This window comes from Chelonoidis abingdonii, chromosome 3 (assembly GCF_003597395.2).
Source record: "Chelonoidis abingdonii isolate Lonesome George chromosome 3, CheloAbing_2.0, whole genome shotgun sequence".
NCBI classification, from domain to species: domain Eukaryota; kingdom Metazoa; phylum Chordata; order Testudines; family Testudinidae; genus Chelonoidis; species Chelonoidis abingdonii.
Window position 1 is genome coordinate 216,860,607 of NC_133771.1, and position 24,471 is coordinate 216,885,077.

Here is a 24,471-nt window from a genome sequence, read left to right on the forward strand (position 1 = left end):
TGCCTCAGTCTCCCAAGTGACCATCCCCTCCGCAGAATAGAGCAGAAATGTCTCACTAAAACACCTGCTGATTGGCTTGTCTTTGCAGTTCAGAGAACGGCCTACCGGATCGGGATGATAACTACTATCAGTTTGCGAGAACTAAATCCTAGCATTGTAAAACTCAGCTGCAGGACTAGCTGGAAAATGAAGATTCAGTGAAACATTTCAGGTTTGACATTTGCTTTTGTCCTGCATTGGAATGAATCCAAGACCTTTTGTGAAAACCAGAGAGAGAGAGAGAGACAGACATCCTGTGATGGGGTGTTTACCCCACAAATGCCATGATATCCAGTCTGGGTGCAGCTGGAGGGTGGGCCAGGCCTACTTAAAACTGCAGGCCAGCAGGTTCCTTCTCTCTGGGAAGTAGCCTGGAAAAAATACTGACAAGGAGAGCCGAGCCAGAAGTCTGACAGGCCCTGAACCCTGAGGCCATGGCATTGATCCAGTCCTAGAAGCCTGTGGCTAGACCGGAGGACTGGCTGAAGCAGCAGAAGTAAGCCTGCAGTGAAGTGGTTGCCAGCTGAAGGTTTGTTTTCTATATACAACACATTAAGTCTTTGACAAAGGATTCCTTGGCCCCGGAAGAGGCAGGACTCTGTATAGTAGTCAGGCCAGAGAGTCAGGACACTTCTATGGCCAGAATAGGCAAACGGAGAGAAGGGGAAGGGGAAACTGAGGCAAGTGGCTGCAACACACATCAAGCCAGGAGGGAGGTGTTGGGTTAGCAACTTGCCACACATCCCCCCCAGAATAGCCAGTTGGGACAAACCATTCCTTGGGATGTGGGAGACCCAGGATCAAGGCTCTGTAATTCAGAGCAGGGACTTGAGCCTGCTCTTCCCAGATCCCATGTGAGTGTCCTGAACAGCTGGTGATTCAGGAGAGGGTCTCTCTCTCGACCAGAGATTCCATCCTGGGCCTGAGATCCTTTTCCACCTAAAGTCTCACTGGAACGATACATTCCCTTGAAAATTCCCAAGCAGCTGCAGTCAGCACAGCGCTAACAAGTATCTAGCTTGGGATCAGACTTCGTGGCCCACTTCCTAAGCTGTTCTCAGGCTCCCCCTTGTAGTCCTGTTGTGTTAGCGCAAATTACGGAGCAATCAGTGGTTGCCCTTCAGTTAAGGTTGTGACTTGGTTTCTGTTAAAAGGAGAATGTTGAATCCTCTCTCAATTTATGTCAGATAGTCAGATTGGCTTGAAAACTGGTATGCTTGTTTCAGGGGCAGAGTAAAGTTTGTGGTCAAGATCTGAGGTCATTTGATCATGGTATTATTTAAATCGTCACCATGCTATCAAACCCTCCATCAATGGGTGGAGGAGTACATGCCTCAACCCTACCTGGGGGCCACCCATGGGGCCACCCTAGAGATTCATGGATTCTCAGGATTAAACCAGATCTAGGACTTCACTAAACTCGCTGGCTCTGTGCCTCAGTTTCCCCTCTCACCCTTTGTCTATTTAGACTGTGAGCTCTTTGAGGAAGAGGTTGTCTTTCACTGTGGGTTTACCCAATACCAGCACAATGGAACCTACATTTGGCTGGGGGCTCTAAAACCTATTGCAATACCAGGGGCGGCTCTAGCCATTTTGCCGCCCCAAGCACGGCGGCACGCTGCAAGGGGCGCTCTGCCGGTCGCTGGTCCTGCGGCTCCGGTGGACCTCCCACAGACGTGCCTGCGGAGGGTCCACTGGTCCCGCGGCTCTGGTGGACCTCCCACAGACGTGCCTGCAGATGCTCCACCGAAGCCGCGGGACCAGCAGACCCTGCGCAGGCATGTCTGTGGGAGTTCCACCGGAGCCGCCTGCCGCCCTCCCAGTGACTGGCAGAGCGCCCCCCATGGCATGCTGCCCCAAGCCATCCCTGTGCAATAGAAATGCTACTAATAGAATACCGCTGCTTGTGTGTATTGTAAAGGAAGGAAGGCTTTGTATGCAGGGAAGGAAAGCAGGAGTCCTCACCCATGTATGTTGTTTGTTTGTTTCAGAGCATCATACCCCCCAGGGGAATGCTTTTCAGTCAGTTGAAGCATAGGACTTGTGATAAGATGCAGCTCATGCATGTAGCACAATGCAGTGGAGAAATCGGCAAAAGGAATTTATTTGGGTCTGAAATTCAGAAGCTGTTTGTGGCAAGGGCCCGCTGTTGTTATGTGCGTCCAGCAGCTCTCACTAGAACAGGTCAGAGACACTTCAATGGGACGATATTCTCTTGAAATTGAAACTTCACAAAATTGAGCCAAGTTTTGTCGGAATGTGTTTGTGGAAGAAAAGCAGGAAAGATCCTGATAGTGTCCAAGCGGTTTGACATTTTTGGAATGTAATGTTCCAATTTTTTGTTTTGCAGTGATTGTTCCTTTTATTACTATTAATTAGTTGTTATTATTATGTGCTGTATAATAGAACACACAATTTAAAGAAAGTCACAATAACAATGAAACATTTTGATTAATGATTTTTTTCCCAGACTTTCCCTTCGTGGAGAATTTTGAAGGTTTTGAGGTTTTGCTCTGAACAGAAATTATGTCAGAATTTGAAATCCCAAAACCCTTCATGAAATGGTACTTTTGCCTCTGCAATCTCTGCCTAGCTGGGGCCTTGCTAACTGCTGCTCTGACACAATAAAATCCAGGGCCACCCATCTCCAAATACAAGTTTTGATTTAGGAAGGAGAGTGTTTCTTAGACTGCGTCTACACTATAAACTGGGGTGTGTGATTCCTCTGCTTGTGTACACACATTCATTGAGCTAGTGTGAGCAGAAATAACAGTGTAGACACGGTAGCTTGGGTGGTGATAGCGGAGATGGAGCTGAGCGCCTGAGCCATGCCAAGCACCTGCCCAGGGCAGGTGTGTGCTCAGCACAGCTCAGCCATATTTACATACACACTAGGTGGGTGAGTGCTGGCGTGAGTGTGTGTACACAAGCAGGGGATTCACACCCCTAGCTCGTAGTTTAGACATAGCTTTCAGGGGCTGGTACCCAGAACTAATACCGCGGTAACTAGGGAGAAATTGTGGATTATATCAAAGTGATATTAACAGTGTAACGGCAACTGATATTAGATGATTTGTAGTTTCTTCCCATATTGTTAAACAATGGAATGAATCCAGTTGCTGGGCCAGTTCTTGCCATCCTGTTGATTTATTTTATTTATCTGCTATCTGTTCTTTGTTTATTCTTTACAGCCACTGTTCATTTTACTTCTTCTCTCTTTTGTGTACCATGCCACACAGGGCCGTCCTTAGCCATAAGCAGAACAGGCAGCCGCCTAGGGCACCAGTAGGTCTGGGGGCACCGCTCTCCCGGGAGCCCAGACAGATGGGAAGCAGTGGAGCATGTAAGAGCAGTTCTGCTGGGTCCTAGAGAGAGATGAATGCAGCACAGTCTGAGGGAGGGGATTGGCTGCTGGGGTCTCTGGGAAGGGGTGGGGGAAGGAACTCACCTGTAGGGTGACCAGATGTCCCGATTTTATAGGACATGTCCCTGTTTGGGGTTATTTCTTAATGGCTCCTATTCCTCCTCACCGCCGTCTCGGATTATTTCACACTTTGCGTCTTGTCACCCTAGGTGGGGGAAGTTGGTACCTATATAGACAAAGCCCCAAATATCCGGACTGCCTATAAAACAGACATCTGAGGATCTGGTCACCCAAGCGGGGCCGTCTGTCCCCTGCGTGCAGTGATCCATCTCATCCGGGGAGGTTGCACAGGGCAGGATGAGCTGCTTTAGCTACATGGGTGCCCCATCCCTGAGATCAGATTGCTGTGCGCTAACTCACCATGGTCTGTTGCGGCTGGTCGGTTGGTGCGCCCATTGGTGTGTGATCGAAAGCTGAGGGTTTGCTGCTGCTGTTTCCACTCTGCACCCCAAGAGGGATTTTTGGGTCACGCAGTTTCCACCTATTCCTTCTCTACTGCAGCTGTTGGCACCAGCAGCTCTAGAGGGGTGAGCACGCATGGAAGCAGTACTGTCGTTGACCATTTAGATTGTATTTAACAAATTTGTTCGCTAGCAAAATGCTTACAAACAATCCTGAATTCATTTCAATAGTTAAAAAAAAAAACAGAAAAAAACCGAAAATTAAGTTGTTGCAATTATTTGTGACATAGTTTGGATATGGGAAAGGAGTGGGCCAGTTTTCATCAGAGAAACAAAAAATGTTGACTGACTTCCCTATAGCCCTGTTACTGCTAAATAGAGCCCTCCGACAACTGTAATATGCTCATCTCCTTACTAGTGTATAGAGCAGGGGTTGGCAACCTACGGCACACGTGCCAAACGTGGCATGTGAGCTGATTTTTGATGGCATGCAGTGGTGGGCTGAGCGGCTCAGCCTGCTGCTGCTCTGGGGTTCCAGCTGCTGCCCCATTGCTATGTGGGGTCCCGGGTGCCAGCCCCACTCAGCACCTGCTGCTGGCCTGGGGACCCCCAAGGAACTCCAGGCTGGCAGCGGGCTGAGCAAGCTGGCAGCTGAGACCCCGGCTGAGCCACTCAACCCGCTGTCGGCCTGGGGTTCCATTCACTCAGCTGGTAGCGGGCTGAGCAGGAATAAATTCAACAAAATAGGAAAACAAGAGCAACTAATGACAAAGTGCAAGAACCTAGAGCAGTGGCCCCCAATCTTTTTCGTCTGGCGGGCACCAGATGAAGGACTGTGGCAGTGGACGAGCATCCACCGAAATGCTGCCGAAATTCGGCGGCATTTCAGCAGCGACGCCTCTGGATGATGCTGCTTATTGGTGCAAATGGTGGTATCCAGAGGCATCACCGCCGAAATGCCACCAAATTTTGGCAGCATTTTGGTGGATGCTCGTCCACCAGCCAGTACGCGGGTGCACTGAGAGGCCCCTGCAGGCGCCATGGCACCTGCGGGCACCGTGTTGGGGATCCCTGACCTAGAGAGCCTCCTGAAACACAGCAATCGTTTTGATTTAAAGGGACTTGAACTGTACGAAGAATTGAGTACACTGTCATCAATGTTGCCACCTGCAAAATCGATGGACATTGTACAATTTACTCATATCAGCAAACTTGTTGACATAAATCCTAATGTGTACATTGCCACTTGTATTCTACTGACAATTCCTGTAACAGTAGCATCAGGAGAACGGAGTTTCTGAAAACTAAAGCGCATTAAAATCTATCTCCACTCTACAAGGAGTCAGGAACACTTGACTGGTCTTGCTGTTCTTGCAGTCAAACAAGACATCACTTTGTCTTTATCATACGATGACATTATGACTGTTTTTTGCCGTCAAAAAAGACAGAAATATTGCTTTTAATCAAAAACAAATCCTTGTTTCAATACCTCTTCATAGAAGTTTCCAATAAAATGTTGACAAATTAAAAAAATTATATTATTTGCATCATTCTGTCAAATCAGAATTTTTTCTATAGTGCTACTTCTTTAGTGCTAGTCCATCAGCATTACAGCGTGCTTAACTACGTTAAATTAGTTTTAATAACATGCGTGTGGCAAGTTTTCCAATACTGTCAGCTTATTTTCGTGTTGCTAAGAGCAAGACAGGCACAGGGGCACCACTTTAATAATCCTGCCTAGGGCACCATAAATCCTAAAGACGGCCCTGATGCCACATAATTCGTTGCCTGGATGTAATCTCTCCACATTCACAGGAGCTTAGTCAACAATACCAAATTGCCCAGATTTTCTCGGCAAGGTGTCTTTTAGGATTAGGCGCTAATATACTGCATTGGTCTCTGGTCTGGAAAGTTAACTGAATCTTTTTCAGGATTGCTGATTTCAAAGCTATTCTCGGTTTGGGAAATGTTTACTTTCTCGATGCTTTATTTTTCAGAATTAAACTCATCAAAAATAAATTGCCTTTTAAATCAACTGGAAAAAAGTGGTCAGCTGCGTGGGTGTTTTATTTTTGAACTAAAGCCATGGAACACTAAGAATAGATGCTACTCATTCTAGCAGGCTATGCTCGTGTTTTTCTCCTTCAAACATAATTTCTCTAGTTAGTCAGAAAATAGGCTTTTTTTCCTACAGAACATTTCAACAAAAACAGGTAAATTATTTTTGTCAAAATTTTCCATGGAAAAGTTCAAGTCTTTAGCAAAAAAATCAAGAAGCACATTTTTTTTGAACCAAAAACCTAAATAATTCAATTTGGAAATGCTGCCTTGGTGCCTTATGGGAGCCATAGTCTGAGTGTTTGGGAGTCCTGGTTGGAGACTGCATCTCCCACAATGCATCATCATATCTACTCATCGTGAGGGCAGACAGTTGCATCATGGGGCATGTAGTCTGGCCAGGGAGCTTGTCCCTCAGAGGAGAAAGGAACATGTGGAAACCAAACTACAGCTCCCATGAGGTACTGTGGCAGGATAGCCAAATCATAATATTTTAGTTTTGGGGGGGTTGTTTTTCAGCAAAAACCTATCTTTTTCTGAAAAAACACTCACATTTTGGCAATAATCCTGTTTTTTTTAAACAGCTCAGTTATGATGGAAAATTTACAAGAAGCCCCAGTGGTTTTCTGTAATGAATCTAGACCTCAGTCTTGGAGAACCCCGCTGGAGTCAGTCTTTTGAACTGGGAATATGATAATGTTGTTTTATGTAGAGAACGCTGTGTGTTTTACCCAGCCTTTATCTACATAGAACCATAGAAAGGCAGGGCTGGAAGGGACCTTGAGAAGTCATCAAGTCCAAGCCCCTGCTCTTCGGCAGGACTGAGTAAACCCAGACTATCCCTGACAGGGGTTTGTCCAACCTATTCTTTAAAACCTCCAGTGAGGGGGATTCTACAGCCTCCCCAGGTAGCCTTTTCCAGAGCTTTAGTACCCTTACAGCTTGAAATTTGTTCCTAATACCCAACCTAAATCTGCCTTGCTGCAGATTAAGCCCATTACGTCTTGTCCTAATTCAGTGGCATGGAGAACACTTGAGAACAGCCCTTCACATATCTGCAGAGCACTATCAGCTCTGCCTTCAGTCTTCTTTTCTCAAGATTAGATATACCCAGTCCTTGGGTTTTTTTACCTTTCCTCACAGGGCAAGTTTTCTAAACCTTTTGTCATTTTTTGTTGCTCTCGTCTGGACTCTCTCCAGTTTGTCCTCATCGTCCTCAAAGTGCAGCACCCAGAACTGGACACAATGCTCCAGCTGAGGCCTCACCAGAGCTGAGTAGGGCAGGACAGTTACCTTCTGTGTCTTATATACGATATCCCTGTTAATGCCCCCAAAATGATATTAACTTTTTTTGCCACTGTATCACATTGTTGACTCGTATTCAGTTGGTGATCCGCTATGTCCCTCAAATCCTTTTCAGCAGTACTACCACCATGCCAATTATTCCCCAATTTGTGGTTGTACATTTGCCTTTCCTTCCTAAGTGAAGTGCTTGGCACTAGTCTTTACTGAATTTCATCTTGTTGCCCATCCATTGTGACGTCCATCTTGCCTGCTTAACAGATGTTTATTAGTATTTACAATCTGCGAGGGACAGTATTTACCAGCCTGCTGTTTCTGGTGCTATCTTCACAATCAAAATGAGATGATCAAGATGGTCCTCGAGTCTGAGTTTATGAATCAAAATAAAAACCTATCTGCAGGGAACAAAGACTCAGACATCCCTCTGGAACTGAACAGCCAGCTTCCAATGACTCCGTTTTTCAAGGCTGCTTTGCAAAAAGGCCGCTGCTGCGGAGGGACTAGAGCAGGGCTGCTCTCAAGCTTTTTCAGATTTCACAGTGCATCTCAAGTTAGAGAATCATCTCCCTTCCCAACCCCAATTTCTCACCTTCCTGGCAGTGGCTGGGTGAGAGATTTTCAAAGACTCAAATGAGAGTCTGTGTCACAGTAACTCCAACCCCAAGTGTTCAGAACTCAGGAGTTAGGCCCCAGAGAGAGCCTGAGATTGTCCTAAAAGTCACAAGACATTAAAGATAATCTATCTGGGTTTCATTTTCTTTGCCTTCCGGTTTTTCAGTCTTGACAGTTCACGTTTGAAAGCTTTTTCCCCCGCAAACGCTGAGGACTAGGAACTGACTTCTCGTGTTTTGTTAACGAAAGCTGAGATTCTCATCACATCACCTGATCCCCGGAGCTGAGGCTTCCAGAAAAAACACCAGCTATGAATGAAACTCACAATGAAGACACCAGAGCTGACAATGTTGCAGGTGCCTAACTCCCTTTGACTTCCCCTGGGAATTGGGTCCCTAGCTGTCCTTTATGTCCTTGAAAGTCTCTCCCTAGGGTGTTTGGCTGAAGGGGTGACTGGGCAGTGTGGACAGCAGACTCCGTTCCTGCAAAGAGTGTGTGCAGCCTCCACCATCCATGTAGGCTAGTCCAGGGTGCGGGTCAAGAGAGGGCAGATGTTCCGATGTGTGGGGTGCTCCCTCAGGGCTCACAGAGGGGGTAGTCCCTGGGCTTTCCCGGGTGCAGGGCCTGGATTGTCTCTCGCCCCTGTGCACGGCAGCCGGGGAGAAAGTGGCTTTCAGCTTGCTCCTGGCTGCCTTTGTGCCCTTCAAAGACAAATACAGAAACAGACTGATGCTAAGGGGACCTGGGCTCAGGTCCTATCTCTGCTGCTGGTTCCCTTGTGACCTTGAACAAGTCCCTGTGTGCCTCTCTTCTCCCTCTGTACAAGGGGAGTCGTGGTCCAGAGCTACCTTCCAGAGGCCTTGTGAGGATACATTTGCATGGTGAGATTCTGGTTCCTCTCCCCAGGCACAGGGCTTTGTATGGCCTCTCCTCTCTTGGGGGCGGCTGGGGGCTGTACTCTGTTATACTGGGGAGCCCTTCCAGTTGTGTTGGCATCTGTAAAGTTGATCATGATTAAATTCACTCCCAGAGGAACAGCCAACAAGGAAATTGACAAAGCAGCCACGCAGGGGACTACAAGGTACTTAGTTATCTGTACAGCCCAATAGCTAGTGCATTAGAGACTGGCACTCAGGAGACCTGGGCTCTGTTCTTCATGCGGCTGCTGACCCCCGGGGTGACCCTAGGTGAGTCACTCTTCCATTCCCTGTCTGTAATTTGGGGTCTAGGATACCTGCCTCGCCTGCAAAGCACTTGGTGATCAATGGGTGAAAGCTGTTGTGTGAGGTGGTGGACAGAACCCCCATAAGAGAGTGGTGGGATCGATGGAGTGGGAATTGGCAGGGCAGATCCAAAGGGTGGTTTCAATCTGTGTTGCTAATGTTTGCCTGGCTTCCCAGCAGAAACACGTTGCTAAGTGCTGCTAACAGGTCTGGGAGTGTGTCATTCGGTGTGTGGGTGGGTAAAAACGTGTGCAAAGGAAGCTCGAGAACATCAGGAGGAACTGCAGCTCTTTACAAATAGCCTGGCCCCGTTTACAAACCCAAACACCTCCCCCGCTCCATGGGCCACGAGGAAAACTGTGAATTCTTAGCTAGAAACAATAATGGGCCTGATACTAATCTCGCTCCAACTGACTTTACGCCAGTCTCACCCTCTTGATATTCCTTCTATCTGATACCAATAGATATATTGTTGTTTCTATTACAGCCGCGGGGCCCTGCAGGAATCCATTGCCTACCCAATACCAGGCACTACTTTTACCAAGGCTCTTGAAGAAAATATAAAATCATTGCTGATAAAGTGTGCAGGTGGCACACAAATGGGGAGGGTGGGAAAGAGAGATGAGGACAGGTCCCTGTTACAGAGTGACTTGGATCACTTGATGCAGTGGGTGAAATCAAAACAACAGGCCTTTCAATGCAGCCACATGCAGCAGCATTGATCTAGGAACAAAGAGTGTAGGTCACACTAACCAGCTGGGGGACTGGATCCAGGAAAGCCGATACTCTGAAAAGGACTTGGGGGTCATGGTGGATAACCAATGGAACATAAACTCCCAGTGTCATGGGGAGGCTAAGAGATGTAAGATGACCTCTGGATGCGTTAACAGTGCAACATCGAGCAGAAGTCGGGAGGTGATGATAGACCTGTTCATAACACCAGTACTGGATACTGTGTCAGTTCTGATGTCCACACTTTTAAAAGGATGTAGAAAAATTGGGAAGGGTTCACAGAAGAGCAACAAGAATTCTCCAAGGTCTGGAAAACCTGCCTTATAGTTGAAGACTAAAGGAGCTCAGTCTTTTTCGCTTCACATAGAGAAGATGAAGAGGTGACTTGATCAGAGTCTATAATTAACATGAGAGGGGAAAGATGTATGATACTAGAGGGCTCTTTTCTCAAGCAGACAAAGGCATAACAAGAGCCAATGACTGGAAATGGACGTCATCGAAATTCAGGCTGGAAATAAGATGCCATTAGTTAACGGTGAAAGCAAGTAACCAGTAAACATTTCACCAAGGATTGTGGTAAATTCTCCATCACTTGGAGTCTTTAAATCAAGGTTTAATTGCTTCCTAAATGGTACTAAAGTGAAGTCAGTGTGAAGCTTTATGTGCTTCAAGTTAACGATGTGCTTAAATGTTTTGCTGGATCAGGGCCTCTTGCCAGGCAACTGAACCAGCTGGAACACCTTGAACATGGGAATCCAGCTGACCAGAAATCAAGGCAAATCGGAGAGAGCTGTTTGTATTCTTTTACCATCTACTGGGTAGGTGGCTTTGACATACTGGGGTATGATCCAGGCCAGTGGGGGTCCTAGTCACCTCTCCCTAGACTGCTCACAGCCAGCCACCAACCTGCAGTGTGCTCCAAGATGTGTTTGTGTAACTGTAGCCTGCAAGTTACACCCTGATTCTCACCAGTCTTGGTGACCCCATCACACTCCCAGTCCCAGACTTACCCCCAGTAATGTATGTCCTATACTGTCCAGCCCTCTCCCAGGCAGTCCAGAAATGAATTGGTTATTCCTTTCAGGGAATAATATACACAAGTTTATCATGACAATGAAGTTACCCAGACACTATAACTTTAAACACACTAGATTAGATGACACAATAAAACAAGTTGATTAACTACAAAGAGATACCTTCTAAGTGAGCACAAGTCATGAGGCATACAAGTCAGAAATGGTTACAAGAAAAATAAAGATAAAAAGCTTGCTAGTATCTACTTAGGAAACTATCCTAGTTGCAAAACAAACTTTCTCACCACGTGCTCCAACAGATTGCTACCAAACACTGAGGTCAGGCCCTCTCCCCCTGAGGCCAATGGCTGTTTCCTTTTGTATTCCCAGGTGGAGAGAATGAGGTGGATGGGTGGAGGTTGCCTGGGGATGTTTGCCTTCCTTTTGATAGTTTCAGTCCCCCTCTTGAAATACATTTCCCGCTGACACTCTGGAGACTAAGAATCTACGGGGAAGGATGTTCCTTGCTGGTTGTTTTTGGGTTTTTTAAAAAAAACTTATTTGATCTTCCTTTGTTTCCCCTCCCTGCTTGATGACTCTTTTACTGCTTAAATGCAAGTTAAGGTAGCCACACATTCCTTTGTGTAGGACAGATCTGACATCTTCCTGGGCAGGGCTGTGGGGTTTGGAACAAGTGTGAATAACCCCATACAGGGAAATCCTATTACTTCACATACGATGTTGCCACACACATTGTGCAAGGACAATACTGACCAGCAAATTATGGGTTTTCAAATGATACCTTACCAGGCATACCTTGTACAAAGATTATTGCAGTAGGGTGTGAATACAGGGGTGTATTCCATCACACTGGCCATGTATTTTTTTCAGTCACTTCCCATTTCAGGCACAAACACTCTCTCATTTGTAAAGTGAATATTTTGTGTCTACTTTACCAAGATCTTGGCGGGCATAAGCACTCTGCGGCTTCTGGCCTCTATGAACTTGGTATAAAAGAGCTCTCAACTGAACATGTGTGTGCGACATGAAAAATACTGGAGGCTGTAATAGGTGAGATGCCAAGGTGAGATGTAATCAGCCTCTTGGAACTATCCATTCAAAGATATGCATGATCCTGGGGTGACAGCCTGCACTTAGCTTGCTCAGTGGTTCTACTGCTCCTAGCTGAATACATGATCAGAAAATAACCTGGGGGGATGTTGGTCTGCAAGGCTTTCAAGGCTTGTCATTCTCTTCAGTTTCTATTAAAGTGCAGAAAACCCCAGATGTAGGCACCTTAAAGCGATGCTTCCCAGTCTTTCATTTCAGACTGTGTTTGGAGTAGTCAGCCCCAATTTCTAGCTTTAAAAGTCCTAAATGCCTTGGAAGATCATCTCAAGCTTTTGATTTGCGGACATTCATTACACTGACCAGGAAGCTCTCACTGGCATCACTCCAGTAGTCTTAGCTGTTGAAGTGTGAACAGTGAGGAGCATGTTCTGTCATTTTTTACACCTCGTACGCTGATGCTCTGAGAGGCTGCTGGTAACTGACATGCTGAAAGTATGGTATGTAACTTCGGGAAATGCCACGGATTCTGTATTCCTGAGCAACTTTCTGACACAGCTTACAAATCAGGTTATTACTGAGGTAATGTCCCGTTACTTTTAATAGCAGAAGCATTGAAAGTCAGCAGATAAGGTACCTTTTAACTCCAGTGGGACCTTTCCAACAACTCACTCACCTGTGTTCCTCTACACCTCATGGGAGCTACATCTTGTGCTCTAGCCTTTTTGAGATAAGCACAACCTGCCTCAAAGGAATAGAGCAATTACAATAATGCAGTGGTTCTCAAACTGTGGGTCGGGACCTCATTTTAATGGGATCACCAGGGACAGCATTAGACTTGCTGGGACCCAGGGCTGAAGTCCAAGCTCCACCCCCACCTCGGGCAATGGGGCTCAGACTGCAGCCCTTTCTCCCCCCACCCAGGACTCTAAGCAGGGGATCAACTCAGCCTGCAAACAGCGCACGGCAGGAGGAACTGTTTGAAGAACAAGAGGTGACATGCGATCCAGCAGCCATTGAAGTTCAGAGAGAGCTGTTACTGACAGAGGTCCAATGAGAGGCAGAATATTCTTCTGATCTGTCCGGGGGTCCAGACTGTCTACTACAGGGAGTCTTGTCTAGACACTTCTAGGCCCTGGACCCTGCTAACACTTATGCAGGCTCTTAAGTGTGCTACTGTGAGCCAATGGGATTCCAGTAGCACATGCCTAAGTGTTCGTAGGATGGGGGCACAGATAGATGAGGAAAAGGCCAGGGTAGTGCGAGATGAAGATGGTAGAAGAGACCTGGAGAGGGCTGTTAAGAGCAGGAAGGCGCATGCAAGAAACTCAGAGGTTATATCTACACTGCAATGGAAGCCCAGGGTTAGTGGGACTCGAATCAGCTGACCCGTGTTAGCTCACAAATGGGCTTATGTTGCAGTGTGGACATATTCTGAGACAGCCGGGGAGAGAGAACTGCAGACAGCAGGAGGCTCCTGCAGCCTGCCAACACAGCAACGGACTTCAGGCAGCAGGGTCTGGGAGGGCCTTGAGGAGGAGCGAGGGAGAATGAATACATGGACTTTGATTGTAGACTCTGAGCACTTCCTTGCCAGTGGGCTGTGATCGATAATGAGGGGTTTATTGGCCAAGAGAAAACTGGCCTTTGTGAAGTTCTTGGGGTGATGCTGGCAGGCCAGGCACCACCAGTGCATGCCAGGTTCCCACATCCCCGCTGGACACTGCAAGATGCAGAGCTGGGATCTGCATGCTCACCTGTGGGTTCATAGTGCTGTGAAAGGAACTAAGCATGTCTATGCCACTTGGACTGTGTGGGTGGGGTGGAGGGGGGAGATAAGGTGTTTCTAGGCATAAGCAAGAGCTCCTCAGCTGCTTAGTCTGCATTAGCCCTAAAGATCAAACAGTGCTTGCTGATTATAGAAGCCGATATTACCTTTTGAATCCTAGGACTATAACTCATTCGTGTGTCTATGTTTTCTTGCTTTAACCCAGTGAATAACTCTCTAATTTCCTGTTCCTATTTAATACATCTTCACATGGTTTACTATAGGATTGTACTGTAGGTTTACACGGGCGTTGATCTGGGAGAAGGGCCTGGTCCTTTGGGATTAGGAGCAAACTGAATATTGCTGTGATTCTTGGAGCAAGGGGCCTTTTATGCCCGATACACTCACTTGGATGGCAAGACAGACCGGAGTACTCCGGGGCCTGTCTGCGACTCCGTGTTCAAGCTGTTAAAGTGCTAGAGGAGTCTGCACTTGGTGCAGTTAGTGGATGACAGAACTCCCAGCCAGGGCAGGGTTTGTGCCCTGGTTTGTAACAACCTGACCTGACTCTTCCATCACTGTTAGGAGCATGATGCTTGGGATTGGGAAGCCCTGAGAAGGGGAAACTGAGGCAGGGTCCCTGTGGGGCTGTCCCAGGCCATAAGCGGGTGCTCTAGAACGGCATCCATCCACACTCCTCAAGAAAGCCAGACCAGTGTCCTGCTGACTTTGTTCGGATCTCTTCTGTTCCTCTTCTAACGCTGCTCTTCGAGGGTGATGGGTGGGACCTTGGTGTGGATGGCGTAGCTGTGACTTTGGCAGATTGCCAGCCGTGTCCTGTTTAGCTTCTGACATTTTCTCCCACTTGAGATGGGCCATTCTGGTTTGACATTCTTGTCATAGTATTTTGTTTTCTGCTCTAGTTACCTGAAGTACAGTGCCTTTGTGATGGCCTCAGAGTTTGTGGTGTTTGGCTCAAGAAACTCTGTGAGACATTGGAATGGTGGTTTTTGTCCATCTGTTCACAAGTCTCTGCTCTGATAGTCCTAATGAAGCATTATGAGTTGGGCGGTGATGTTCTAGGAATGTGAAGTAGGGACCCTTGGAATGCCCCGGGCTGTTTGTTTTCCTTTTAAAATCCAGTCCATTGCTGTTGGCACCAACTTTTTGCTAACTCGTTTGACTATGCATGAACCATGATGCTTTAGATTTCCGAGACTCAGGCGCTAATGAGGGGAAGTCACTTACGCCTTTGTCTCCAGAAGAAAGTTGCACTGGTTTAACTTAAATTATTTTTAAAACCAATTTAGTTAGTGTGGTACAAAGCGATGTTGGCACACTCTTATTTCAGGTTAGCTTAAGTCAATTAGTAACTAATTTGGTTTTAAATCACTCCCTAGTTAATTCAGTGCAATGGTCTTATGTGAGCGAGCTGTTAAACATCTGTGTGCCAGGAGAGGAGCTACTGACAAAACCTTTGGCCCGCACCTAAAACTGAAATTACTCTTGCATTGTGAATTCTAGATCTGATCTGCTCAACCGTTCGCGTGGGCAAGAGCTTGCAGTTGAGAGGCTTATTCCTGGAAACTCTTGGTTTTGTTTGTACAGCTTCCAGCACAGTGGGGACCTATGCCAAGACTGGGGCTGCCAGGCACTAAAACAACATGAAAAAATAATAGTAGTTACTGAGTAGTGAATAGAGGCGATATTGCCTAGTGGGTAGAGCAGTGCACTAGGACTCGAGGGGCCTGGGTTGTATTCCTGCTGGGTGTTCTTGGCACAGTCACTCCCCCTTCTCTGTGCTTAACTTATACCAAGATAACGGTGCTGACCTCCTTTGTAAAGTGCTTTGCGATCTACTGATGCAAAGCACTAGAGAAGCACACGTATTCGTACTAATGCTCAGAACAACTTTTGGTTCTGTATAAATCCTTAACTTGCTTGGTTTTAGTACAGTGACCTCTACATCTAATTTTATCATGTCACCAAATTCCACTTGTATTGAACCTTCTCTCTCTCTCTCAGGCCAGGGCTACACTTACAGCTGTACAGCGCTGGGAGTTACAGCTGTCTTCATACAGCTGTGTAAGGAAAGCGCTGCAGTGTGGCCACACTGACAGCTAGCAGCGCAGCAGTGTGGCCACATTTGCAGCATTTTCAGCGCTGTTGGGAGTGGTGCATTATGGGTAGCTATCCCACAGAGCACCTCGTCCCATTTTGGCGCCATGGGTTGTGGGAAGGGGATGGAAGGGTGCAGGTCATTCCACTTCTTGTCCCAACGCCCCGTGGTGCATCGCTTCACATCCCAGCAGTCACTGTTTTTCCATCCATGTTTGGCGCCATTGTGAGTGTCCCAACGGTTTCTGTGCAGCGCGATTTCTGTGGGAAATGGAGCCCGAGCTGCTGAGGACTTTGCTGATGAGTGTCGCCAGCACATCACGTTTGGCAGTTGAGCTATTCCTTCAACTCCCAAGTGACAGTGAGTAGTCTGAAGATGATATCGGGTCGCCTGACGCTTATGACACTACATTGCTTGTGGCATTCATGGAAATGCTCAGCACCGTGGAACGTCGCTTTTGGGCTCGGCAAACAAGCGCTAAGTGGTGGGATCACATAGTCATGGAAGTCTGGGATGACGAGCAGTGGCTGCAGAACTTTCGGATGAGAAAAGCCACTTTCATGGGACTGTGTGAGGAGCTCGCCCCCACCCTGCGGCAAGGACACGAGATTGAGAGCTGCCCTGCCAGTGGAGAAAGCGGGTGGCTATTGCAATCTGGAAGCTGGCAACTCCAGACAGCTACCGATCGGTCGGAACCAGTTTGGAGTGGGAAAGTCGACCGTTGGAATCGTGTTGATGCAAGTTTGCAGGGCCATTAATCGCATCCTGCTAAGAAGAACCGTGACTCTGGGGAACGTGCAGGACATTCTGGATGGCTTTGCACAAATGGGTTTCCCTAACTGTGGAGGGGCGATAGATGGGACGCATATTCCTATTCTGGCACCACCCCACCTAGCATCCGAGTACATTAATCGGAAGGGGTATTTCTCTATGGTTCTCCAGGCGCTTGTGGATCACCGTGGGGGCGTTTCATTGACATTTAACACAGGCTGGCCTGGAAAGGTGCATGATGCACGCATCTTTCGGAACAGTGGCCTGTTCAGGAAGCTGCAGGCCGGGACTTTTTTCCCAGACCGGAAGATCACAGTAGGGGACGTCGAAATGCCCATTGTGATCCTTGGAGACCCCGCTTACCCGTTAATGCCTTGGCTCATGAAACCGTATACAGGGAAGCTTGACAGGAGCAAGGACCGGTTCAACTACAGGCTGAGCCGGTGCAGAATGACTGTGGAGTGTGCTTTTGGCCATTTAAAAAGGGCGCTGGAGATCTCTGTATGGGAAGCTAGACTTGGGGGAAAGCAGCATCCCTGCGGTTATATCCGCGTGCTGTACCCTCCATAATATTTGTGAAGGGAAGGGTGAAACATTCAGTCAGGAATGGACCTCCGAGGTTCAACGCCTGGAGGCTGAATTTGCACAGCCAGAGAGCAGGGCTACTAGAGAGGCCCAGCACAGGGCTACAAGGATTAGGGATGCCTTGAGGGAGGAATTTGAGGCTGAAAACCAACAGTAATGTTTGGTGCCTTGCACGGGAGTGAAGTGCAGTGGTTACAATGTTAGTAGGAATCTGTTTTCCTAAAATGATTTGCAGTGCCTGTTTTTTCTTTCCTGGGCTATGGTATCTTTCACTTTCTGCAATAATAAAGACTGTTTTCAAAGCCAAGAATTCATTTATTGAAAAGAAAATAACTTTATTGACAGACACACAACATTTTGGGAACCTAAAAGGGCAGGGGGTGGGGTGGTGAACTGTACAGTCACAGGTTTGAATATGTCCTGTCTGGAGTGCTGTGCAATGACTGCTGCACTTCAGGATGAAAATACTGCATGGTGATGGGGGTTGAGTGCAGAGGGTAAGGGTCGTAGTTCTCAGGGCTGGTTGGTGAACGTACAGGTGTTGGGGCAGCTGGTGGTGGTAAGAACCTGGATGCTGGAGAAGGGGGTTTGGAGCTGACATTGGGGCACAAGGGAAAGAGCTTTGGGACGGGGGGGGGGGGGGGCAGCACGGTAGTGCTGTGCCTGCATGGCTACGAGTGACTGCATACAGTCCGTTTGGCACACCAGGATGCTTATCAGCTGCTTTGTGCTTTTCTTCTTAGCCGCTGCGTTTCTCTGGTGGAGCCTGCTTTCCCTTTCCCTCCAGTCCTGCAGTTTTTTACTCTTTTTCTGACAGACTGATCCATAACTGCTTTCAGCATGTCTGCTTTGCTTTTTCGCGGCTTCTTCCTGAGGTTTTGTAGCCTCTGGCCAATGGATGATATGGGCAGTCCAGTAGTCAAGGACACTGTTCGAAAGACAAAAATGGAAACCGTTAACACAGGCTGCATTGTTTATAATCTCACCCAGACAGTTATTCCCACACAGTGAAGGAGTTTCACTTTAGCATACTTTAGTATTCACTTTAGCATACTTTTCCCATACCAAACAGAGCGCACCTAATCCACAGGAGGCAGGAAATGGTGAGTAAAGGGGAATGATTGCTTCAGGGACGTGCAGGGGTTTCTGTGCATTGGGGAAAGCAAACTGCTGCAGGGGGCGTCTACACTGAACAGTCTCCCAACATTTTCCACAGGAGTTAATCCTGGAAGATAACTCGCTGCTGCGGGTCACCTGGGAAGAGCGGGAGGGTCTTCTACAGCAATGCGGATTCCACCCTGGCCCCTATGCAGCTTGCCTGTGTGCAGCAATGGTCCCTCCACCCCTCGTGGCACAGCGGCGCGGATGCGTTAGCCTGACTGGGACAAGGATCACAGTGGCTCTCCCTATAAACTTGCGCAAGCACATTGCCCACACCCTGGCTGAAAACTTTGAAGAGATTACCGAGGCCGATTACCGCGACGTGATAGACCACATCAATGGGCTATTCCACATCTAGGCATGCATGCATGCAGACCTAACCCCCCCTCCTCTCCCGAAACATTTCCATCCTGAAAATAAAAGCTGCTTACCGGGAACCCGCTCCTCTGCTTGTCCTTCACCAAGTTCCATCTTCTGCCACTGGCTGCCTTCCTCCTGGCTTGAGAAGAGCTCCTGGCTGCATGCCTCCTGGGATGCCAGGGTGTCTCCTCCCACCCCAGTACCCTCACTTTCGGTTTCCTCCTTCCCCCCCTGCTCTGAAGTGTCCATCGTGGTCGTCGGATTGGCAGTGGGGTCACCCCCAAGTATCGTGTCCAGCTCCTTGTAAAAATGGCAGGTCGTGGGGGCAGCACCAGAGCGGCGGTTTCCCTCACGGGCTTTGCAATAGGCACTCCGCAGCTCCTTTACTTTAACCCTGCACTGCACCGTGTCCCGGTCATGGCCCCTTTCTAGCATGGCCCTTGAGATGTGCCCATAAGTATTGTAATTCCTATGGCTGGAGAGCAGCTGTGACTGCACAGCTTCCTCCCCCCAAACACTGATGAGGTCCAGCAACTCGCCATTGCTCCATGCTGGGGCTTGTTTGGTGCGTGGAGGCATGGTCACCTGGAAAGATTCACTGATTGATTGCACTCCACACCTGGCTGAGCAAACAGGAAGGGGATTTTTAAAATTCCTGGGGCATTTAAAGGGTGGGTCACCTGAGGCCAGGGCAGTAGACTGCAAACTGATGAGGAGAGTGACTGAACAGGCATTCTGGGATGCCTCCGAATACCTCGGAGGCCATTTACAGCGCTTTTGGTGGCCACACTTGCAGAGCAGCGCTGCATCACCAGCGCTGCAATCCTTATACCCCAGGCAGAGCGGGAGCACAGCCAGCGCTGCAGCCAGGAGATGCTGGCTGTATGTGCCTTGCAAGTGTGGACGGTGAGTAAGTTGCAGCACTGTAAACCCACCACCAGCGCCGCAACTCTCCAGTGTAGCCAAGGCCTCAGCTAGCAGGAGACTATTGCACATATTTTAGTTAGGTGCACGTTAGCTTTTTCACTCACTTAGGAAGCACAACACATCCCCCGTTCTCACCAACGTCAAATTAATTTCTCACAACAACCTGGCATATACCACAGAGAAATCGCTCATCAGGCCCGATTCAACTCTGCATGCTTTAACATTGTTTTCAAATGGGTCTGTTAGACCAGTCAGTGGTTTCATCTGGCAGCTGGCTTGTTGCAAAGACAATTTGCCTTTTTCAGGTGACATTTGGTGTGATCATGGAATGCTGCACATTTCTAAAAAGGAATGAGGAGTCCTTGTGGCACCTTAGAGACTAACACATTTATTTGGGCATAAGCTTTCGTGGGCTAAACAGTGGAAAATACATTTCTCAGTGACTTTGTTTAGCAGTTGGTAATCTCCTTCCATTCCTGCTCCCGCTGGAATGGATCATTGCGCTCCAAGCACTAGGACAGGCGGAGCATGCCATCTTATGCGATTTCTCTTGAGGGCCACTCATTCCCAGGAAAACTTACCTCCCCCGCACCTCGGCAAGGTTCCCTCTCAAACAGAGGGACTCAGGGACTTCTTTTGCTCCAGCTTTGACAGCGATTTAGTTTTCTTCTGATGCTGTTAAGCACATGCACATCACCAAGGTGTCCTAGTGAGGGACTGGCATTGATTTGCTAGCCAGAGTCAGCTGACGTGGGTCCGGTTACAAATGCTGAGCATGGACCTGGTCAAAAAAAATTTTGTCAAAGCGTTTTTGACAAAACAGAAATTTTTGTGGAATATGTCTAATTTTATTGAAAATTTTCAGTGTTTTGTCAAAAAATCCAAAAACCCATAGAAAAATTTCAGCAGAAACAGAACAATTTTATTTTGGTCAGGGAGGCGGCGGGGCAGGGTGGGAAACACCCCAGCTGGATCTGGTTAATATACCTTTGTGAGATGACTAGGACCGTATCCATTGGTACTTTAACTCCAGGGCTAGTTATTTACAGGTTAGAAGAGAACTGGTTCATATAAGTCTGTGGTGCTGGCCAAGGAAAGAGCTGCTCGTGCTGAAGAGAGAAAGTAAATATTGGCCCGCATTTGAATCTGTAATTGGCATAGGCAGTTTGCCTCTAGGCATGCTGGGATAGCAAAATTCAGTGTTACGAGAGAGCAACTGAATTACAGAGGGAATTCATAAGAGGGAAGCAATAGATGAAGTATTCATAGATTCAAAGGCCAGAAGGGGCCATTGTGATCACCTGCTCTGACCTCCTGTATTCTTCTTGATGTATAATCCAGGCCTTCTCCAGACACGCATGACTATCCAGGATTTCAAGAGCATTACTATCTCCGTATGCACTCACACGGTCAAGCATACACCTGGAGCAAAGGGTGAAGGTCCATGCTGAAGCCGGATGACGTTAGCAAAGCTGACTCAAAAATGAGAGCAATCTACAAAGGAAATCAGATATAAGGCACCTCTTCAGGGGGCTGATTCAAAGCGTCAATGGGTTTGGATCAGACCCCACATGAGTCACTATTGTTTCTTAAAGTGGATCTTAAAGACTTCCCGTAAGATCTCCTTGCAGCTCTGTGATGCCATTTTCTGGGCCTCCTCCCCAGACACCTGTTACAATAATCATCCTGCCAACAGAGAGGGACTCCAAATGGCTCCTTCCACTGGAGACATTCGATGCCCCACCTCCAGCTGACCAGAGGATGTCCCAAGTGGGCCACGTAAGCGTTCCAGCTGAGTATGCTTCCTTTGCTGTGCAGTCAGCTCCTGTCAGAGACAGAGGGGCTGAGCGCTGGACTCTAGCTTGGATCCACGGAGTAGCAGAGCCAGTGCAACACATTAGGCGACCTAGGCAGTTGCCTAGGGCGCTAACATTTGCAGGGCGGCGACCGCAGCGGCCAGATCTTCGGCTGCCGCGGTCGTTGACGGTATTTCGGGGGTGGGACCTTCCGCCGCCTCTGTCGGGGTTGGTATTTTGGGGGCAGGACCTTCCACCGCCTGGCCCTGCTGAGTAGACATAGTGGGCCAAATCCCCAGCGGGTGCAAACTCGAACTGCTTCACTGGAGTCAATGGACCAGATCCTCAAATCGGTCTCAATTGGCACCATTCCATTGAACTCAATGGAGCCAGGGCGGTTTACACTAGTTGATGATCTATAATGTTTAAAATGCTATTCTTGCAATCCAAATCTTTGAAGGAAGAGATAACAGAAAAGTCTGTCCTTAGAGAGACTCCTATGCCACTGCTGAATGTCTCAGAAACCAAGCGCGTGTCTTTGGACACCATTGGGGGCTAGTGTTCTCTCAATGCGTAGTGGATTTCCAGGGGTAACTGTCAGGTGCTGTCTCCCAGTAGTCAGGCCTAGTGGTTGGAGAAGAGGTCGAAGTCAGACATAGGGTCAGGACTGGGCCAGGGGTAGTGCTGGACTTGAGGTCCAGGGACATGCCAGGATTAGAACCCAGATCAGAGTCCATAGACAAGCCATAATCAGTACCATAGCCAGAGTGCTGGTGCAAGCCAGAGGTCAAAGCCAGGTGGTCAGGGTCCAAGGAGGTCAGGAGGTGGGAGCAAGGCTGGAGTGGGTCAGTAACAGGGCTGGAGCAAGGACAAGACTGGAAGAGGACTGGGGCAGGCACTGGAGCCAGCTGGAAATCTGTGATGCTGCAAAGCAGCCGGAGGTTCCTGGCCAGGTGGAGTTGGGGAAATACCTTTGTTTCGGGGTCATCTGACCCAGGCTGTGCTCAGGGATAGGCTGCCATGTGCCAGAGGGTGGAGTCACCGCAGGTTCTGCAGGAGGGTAAGTCAGTGTGGCTGGTAGTTGCCACATGCCCGAGTCCCCTTAGTTTCACAACGCAGAGCGGCCAGTGCCCCCTGGACTCGCGTTGTCTTTTGAGGGTGAGTGTCGCCGCTCAAATTCTCTCCCGCGTAAACCCTCTCTCCCTCTCTTGGGGTTAAAAGAAGATCATTTCAAGCACAGGAAGGGTGAGTCACCTGTTTACTCCAACAACCGTGTCAGCTGAGACTTGCTAAAGATTCCTGTCGTGACCTTGTGCTTCACTCCCAACCTGATGCTGGAGATAAACCTCTCGCTCTGCAAAACAGCATCAGCTTGTGTCTACACCAGTGGTTCCCAAACTTTAACAACCCGGGAACCCCTTTCACTAAAATGTGAAATCTCGTGAACCCCCTTCTAAAAACGAATATTTCCAGGGTTTTAAGTTTAAATCTCCTCAGTGTGATGCTAACATTCACACACCTCTCACTGAAGCAAAACAGCTCTCCAGAGAAAATGAGTGTCGAATTACTAGGCACCTGAACACTGCTACAGTGACTACTACCTGGTTCCGGCTGCTTTGGCGCACAAACACCTTTTCTTCCACCACCAGGGCCATCCCTAGGAGGGTGCCCCACGAGGGACAAATTAGCCTGGACCACCCCCCACGTATAGCGTGGCCCCTGCTCACTCTGCCCCTCATACCATCCAACTTCCTGTCTGCCAAGGACAGGGATCCCAGCTGTCTCCCTGCCTGCGATGGGGCTCAGGTTGCTGGCTCTGCACCGGGGTCTGGGCTGCCAGCTCCACACTCCATGGGGCTCAGGCTGCTGGCTCCTCTGACTGCTGGGGCTTGGGCTGCCAGCTCCGCACTCTGCGGGGCTCAGGCTGCTGGCCCCTGGTGACTGCTGGGGCTCAGGCTGCCGGCTCTGCACTCTGTGGGGCTCGGGCTGCCAGCCCCAACTTCCTGGCCCTGCGCTGACTGGAGCTTAGCTGCGTGCTCTGCGCTCCGCACTCCACAGGGCTCAGGCTGTCTACTTTGCAACTGGGTCACACCTTCTGCCTCCCGTGCCCAAGGTCCTCTGGCTGCCATTAAGGACATTTTTCTGGCAAACCCCCAGGGGGTTTGTAAACTGCAGTTTGGGAACCACTAGTCTAGAGAGATGCGCATTTAAATGGAACTCATTCCAGTGTGGTAACCCAACTCCTGCATCCTTCCTTTGATGCTCATCGGTTCTTGTACCACTGATCCATCTTGCTCGTATGCCGCAGATAGCAGGAAGTCTTGAGTTCACACCATCACGGGCTGTAGTTCAGGTGCTGTCCCAGCCTTCACTGTTGACAAGCATGGTGTATTCACGTCCAGACAAAGGGTACATGAGTGGGGATGAGGATTGAAAGACTCTTTCCACTGCTTGCATACTTGAGAAAACTTTAGGTTTGACTTCCCTGCAGAGTTAGCCTGCGTGAGAGCCATCTATGTCTGAGTACCCAGGTTAGCCTAGCCTGCGTGTCACACCCAACTTATTGCATTGATGCATTTGCGTCATGGACTATCAGAACTCTTCTTGGCAATGGCCAAAGACTGGAACGAAGAACAGCCCTTACTACCAAAACACTGAAGAGGTAGAGACACCAGTGCCCTCAGTGAAACCAGACTCACTGATGAGTCCCACCTTGAGGAGGTCGGAGCAGGCTACACCTACTATTGGATTGGCAAGCCTAAGGATGAACCCAGATATTTGGGGGTAGCGGTCGCCATATGGACCAACATGGCCCACAGCATTGGAAGGTCAAACTCTAACGGCCAAGTACTTTTCTCCAAGTGTGCCAAGTTCAATCTCACTGTTATGAATAGTCTTCCAACAGGCCAACAAATATAAGACAACGGTGGCACGTGCTGGACTATGTAATAGCATGGTATGGAGACATTAAAGATGTGCACATCACCCATTCTTAGAGAGGCACCAAATGCTGGTCAGACCATCGGCTTGTGAGAAGCAGCATGTTGTTACACTTCTCACCAAGGCACACAGAAGACGCCTCAACCCACAAAAGGAGATCCGTGTTGCTGCA

The 24,471-nt window shown here is 48.5% G+C and overlaps 1 protein-coding gene and 1 long non-coding RNA gene across 5 annotated transcripts in view; one reads left to right on the forward strand and one right to left on the reverse strand.

Moving 5' to 3' along the window:
• SYNDIG1 (synapse differentiation inducing 1) overlaps positions 1 to 24,471 on the forward strand; it is a 110,031-nt gene that overhangs the window by 62,957 nt on the left and 22,603 nt on the right. The window lies entirely within an intron of this gene.
• LOC116819099 (uncharacterized) lies at positions 17,426 to 19,407 on the reverse strand. Its single transcript, XR_004372335.2, has 2 exons — positions 18,708 to 19,407; positions 17,426 to 18,043 (listed from the first exon to the last, which is right to left on the reverse strand). It is a non-coding gene; the product is annotated as an uncharacterized LOC116819099 (long non-coding RNA).